This window comes from Grus americana, chromosome 9 (genome assembly GCF_028858705.1).
Source record: "Grus americana isolate bGruAme1 chromosome 9, bGruAme1.mat, whole genome shotgun sequence".
NCBI lineage: Eukaryota > Metazoa > Chordata > Aves > Gruiformes > Gruidae > Grus > Grus americana.
Window position 1 is genome coordinate 12136376 of NC_072860.1, and position 5424 is coordinate 12141799.

Here is a 5424-nt window from a genome sequence, read left to right on the forward strand (position 1 = left end):
GCTGCCGGCTTCCCCTTTCCCCAGGGGGCTGTGCCCCGGGAGTGTCCGGCCCCGCCCCGGTGTCTCCCGGGGAGGTGGGCGGCCGTGCTGCGGCCTCGGCCGCCGGGGGCACCTCCGGCACCGCGTACTTTGCGCACGTAGGAGCTGGAGGAGCGCGCAGCGACCTCCCGTCAGCGGGATCGCCCCAAGCGCCGCAGCCTCCTGCGACGCCCTGTCCTCAGGTGGCACAGTGGGGGTGTTTGTCCTGATCATGAATGAACTCAGTGTCACCACTTGTGCAATCGTGTACAGCTTCTCCAAGGACTGAAAAATAGTAATGCTACTTTAAAATTTCTTCTTTATTTAAATTCTAAAGTAAACTTAAAATGCTTCATTTTGTTTACCAGTTGGTAATCTTGACCCATTTTAGTAGCCTTTCACTCTGGCTGTGAAAGATACTCTTTAAAGGGCTGTGGCAGAGCTCACAGTAATGAACTCAATACTTGTGTGTTTGTAGGATTTGCGCCAAAGTTGTTTGACTGAGAAAAGAAATGAAAAATTTAGTCAGTATTTCTGCTGAACACAAGAAAACTTGACATTTCAAAAAATGTTTACAGAAACCACATTGTTAGTGCTGTTGGATGATGACATACAAATTATCATGTCAATGAATGATAATTTATCTTTTAAGGATTGTTTTAAGAAGAGTCTGCACCTCTTCTTGCTTTAAGTGCTTTTTCCCTGTATACAGAAGGTAAGTCTGTAGTAAAGTGTTCAGGCACAGCCAACTGAAACAAAGACTGGAGGAACTAAATAGAAATTCTTCTGCATGCAAGGCAGAATATAAACCTATTATCTTACTTTTATTTATTAAGCACTTAACGTTCCTGTTCTTGCAAAATACAAACAAGGGTGGTCCTGCTCCCAAGGCTTTAAAGAAGTGCTGTGGATTAGAGAGGATGCTCCGAGGATTAAACAGAAGGAGGATGTTGCAATTTAGCAGATCTAATACCTGTACTCTGGTACATCAGCAGTGCTGGATGAAGAAAGCAGTAGAATAACCTGGACCAAGCTTGCTAAATTTCCAAGAGGATTTGTGTGGGAGAGGTGCAGCTGCTATTGGGACGTCTCAGATCTTTGGAGGCAGCCTGCAAGACGACTGGTAAGTAAGAGGTGCCAACAGTGTTCCCGTGCGCACAGAGGCAATGAGAGACAACAAAGAGCAGAGGCTGAGGTGTGCATGGGTTTTGCAGAGACCTAGGTTTTGTATGAGTGCATGTGTGTCAGCAGCCAGGTGGGAGTGCCTGGCCTGCAGCCTTGAGGAGAGGCAGCCCCACATTCTCCAGTGGGGCTAGAGGAAGGAGCAGGACACATCTAGGCAAGGCTCAGTGAAGGATTGAGGCAGGCGGCCCAGTCCACAAAAAAAGGGGCTGTGGAAACAGAATATAGTAATGTGGTCAGAGCAGAGATAATATTCATAGCTGTGTTTTGAACTGATTTGAAGTGAAAGAAATGGGAAATAAGAAAGCTAAAAAGGACACATTTACTTACTCCATTAGCAACAGGATGCTGGTTAGCAGCCAAAACCACTACCACTAGTATACTGATTTTAGTCACGAAGGTAATTTAACGTTCATAAAAATTGCTAGATATGGAAGTCAGTGTGTACGACAGAGTTGTGTAATCCTCACACCACAGACACATGCGTTCCCTGCTGCTCCTCTCTGATTGTCAACATTTTTGAAGTCTAGAGAAGACCCACTATTTAAAAACAAGAACATGTTTTAGGCCTTATATCCACTGAAGAGCTGGCCTCCATGCCAAACCACCAACAAAGGCTGTTAGTTCCCATGGGTTACATGTTCAAGGACTCTTTTACATGTGGTTCCTGCAGACTTTTAACTTCTTCCAAAGGTAGTTTTAAACTTCTGAACAGTTAATGTGATAACAGGTTCTGTATTACCACCCAAGAATATCTATAGATCTGTGCAGCAAAGGGAAAATTCAGGGCTGATGAGCAAATTCAGGCAGAGAACAGGCTGCTGGGAAAGCCCCACACATCCATGCACAGCACGTGCAGCCAGGCTCCTGCAGCTTTGCCATATCGGGAACAACAGCACTATCACTCCCTGGCATTGGCTATGTGGGAACACACTCTAAATTACAGGCTACAAATGAGACACTCAATTTAAATTAAACTATTTACTAAATGTAAATGATGTTGCTAGAGAGAATTCACCCATGAACTAAACCAGACACATCTGATTGGTTTTTATCGATGGCTGCAGAAGGAACAGAAAAGTAGAAGGCCAGTAAGTAGTTACCCATAAATGAAGGTGTTAGCATTGACATTGATCTTAAGTTAAATTAATATCTGTTAGGAACACAGAAAAGGGAGTGACCTTTCTTCTTCACCAAGCCCAGTCCCCTTCTGTTGCAGGGAACCAAATCAAATAAACCCCTTCATAAATTGATGATACTTCATTTTTGAAGTCTGGAAGCTGCTCGATCAGCATCTGTCAGAGTCCCCGTCTTTGCGGGTTAAAACCATGAAATGCACAGTTAGGAATTGTATGTAGGAAGTGGATATAAATTGAGCTATAAGGGTTTTAAGCTCAAAACCAAAAGATGGCAGATTTACAGTCTCTCATGCAATCTTAATTATGCTGCCTGTGTATGTATTCTTTGCATAAATGATGCATAGGTTATGTGACAAAAATAGTATGGAGTTGTATAAGCAGAGAGTCTGTATTAATGTGCACAAAAATGTCTAACTTTTGACATTTGACTTTGCAACACAAGTAACTTCCCTTTCTTTTCTAATGTAGTTTCTTTTTGAAGGTAGAACAAAAACTATTTTCTGTTACATGTATCCCTGAGGCATGGCATCTACAGACTTGGAATGATGAATCTTTAGTGATTTAACATTTAAACATTTAACTATTTAACATTTAAACTACAGAGCTAGTGTCATAGTAATTATAAAAAATGCCCGCTGTCCTAGGGCTACTGCCTCCTGTAGTGGTCTAGGAGAAATGCCCAGCCTGAGTGACCCCTCTTCTCCCATCGGCTGCTGCTAGCTCTCCTGGACTAAGCTAGTGGTGCTGGTGATCCAGGGGTGAGTGCTTCTCCCTATCAGTCATTGAAGAAAGATATTTTGCAGAGAAAGCTAACAAGAGACAAATTTTCTAATGAATGTCTGGCAAGCGTGACCTTGTCTGCCTGAAAATGAGACAACTGCTGAAGTGGAAAGGGGAAACGTCTACCTGAAATGTAACGCTGTGCGACAGTCTGTCACTGAGATGTTCTTTGAAAAGACTGTGTAAATGATGGTGCAAATCGAGTGGAGGTGGTCCTGCTCTTCCATGTGTCCTCCATGCATTCCTGCCATCTTCCTGTGACAAATTTAATAATGACATTGCTGTGCAGCAACCAGAATGGCCTGCTGATCTGACTGAAAATGAACCCCCTCCCTAAAAGTTTAGTTTCTTAATCTTCATGCTCCAACTTTCAGGCTTCTCACCAAATCTTTTTCTCTGTGGAGAGTCATCTGTACAAAATCCCTTGTACCATGACAAAAAGATGTAAGACCTCTTAGTGCTCTCTTAGTGTTTCAGTGCAAGTCCTGTTCTTCTGACACTGTGAAATTATTTTAATTTAAATTTATGTAAATGCTATCAACAAGTTCTTTATTTCATTTGAATCATAGAATCGTAGAATAGTTTAGGGTTGGAAGGGACCTTTAAAGGTCATCTAGTCCAACTCCCCTGCAATGAGCAGGGACATCTTCAACTAGATCAGGTCTCTCAGAGCCCCGTCCAACCTGACCTTGAATGTTTCCAGGGATGGGGCATCTACCACCTCTCTGGGCAACCTGTTCCAGCATGTCACCATCCTTGTAATAAAAAAATTTCTTCCTTACATCTAGTCTGAATCTACACTCTTTTAGTTTAAAATCATTACCCCTTATCCTATTGCTGCAGGCCCTGTTAAAACGTCTGTCCCCATCTTTCTTATAAGTCCCCTTTAAGTATTGAAAGGCTGCAGTAAGGTTCCCCCAGAGCCTTCTCTTCTCCAGGCTAAACAACCTCAACTGTCTCAATGCAGTCTTAAATGCCAAAACCTTGATACTTTCACTTCCAAAAGAACTTTGGTATTTCCTGGAATTGCAAGTTGTCCCTTTTCAGAATAGCACTGGACAACATGCAATAGAGAGGACGTATCCCTATTTTCTTGATAACTCTAGCAACTAAAATGACTCTTACGAACTGGTGTACCCACCCAGTTCCTAGGATTCCCAAATTTGCTTTGCTTTGTAAGCCAAGGATTTGTCCACGTTACGCCTTTAATTGAATCCGCTACTTTGTAGAAATAAAAAAAAACACACTAGAGTTGTCACTGGAAAACTTGCAGAGCCTCCACCCTTCCCCAGGCTGGAATTCCCACTCTTCTCTCTTTTTGTATGTCAAGCTTCATCCTCAGTTCATTTATCAAATGATAATGTGGTTTCTGGCTTTATATAAAAAATGGCTGTGCTGAATCCTAGACCTCCCCCTCCCTTACTTTCTTTTGATACTGATATATCAAGTAAAAATCCAGTATTGACAATATTCCCACACCTGCTTAGGAATTATAGGAATGTCTTAGGAACCGAGCTCACATTCCTTAATTAACTTTTTTTTTGTCTCTTTGCTGGCCTTACCTCAAGTAATATATTTAATGCAGTTGCAAAACTTCATAATTCATATTATCATTTAACAGAGAGATCAGATGCGATGCATTAATCATAAAAGTGGTACAGTTTTTCAGTAGGGCTTTTCTAAATTACCTTCTGGTCCTTCCATTGGTCAGTTTGGGTAATTCTGACAGTTTCTACTTGCCTCTTCTCTTTATAGGAATACAAGCTGGTATCCAATTATTCTTTTTTTTTTTTTTGGTAAGAATGTTTTACCCCCTATTGTTCCAAGTCAATTGTTTATTTGCCAGCATAAGAAAAATGGAATTGTTTTTCATCATAATATAAAAATGATAAATCAGAGAACTACTGCTAAATTGCAAATATTCCTGTAACCAAAGTGATCTAATAATTATTAACCAGAGTGTTTACTATCAAGCAGGATGCTTGAAACATTCATAATGTTGTGAACAGATACTCCATCATAGTACAAGTCTCCTAAAGGATTGTTTCAGCATTTCCAATGAAGTATCACAGGGTCCATTAACCAAGAGCATGCACTTACAATGACCATATCACACAGCAGGTGGAGAAATCGCTAACAGACTGATCAGAAAAATGGATTCTGAAAGAATATTTTTAAGCAAGAGCTATCTCCCTAATAGTGCATTTTAAACACATCAGTCCAAGGAAAATACTCAGTACATAAAAGGAACAGGAACATAAAGCACGGAGTAGAAGGCCATAAAATTAAGAAGGTAGAACCCCTG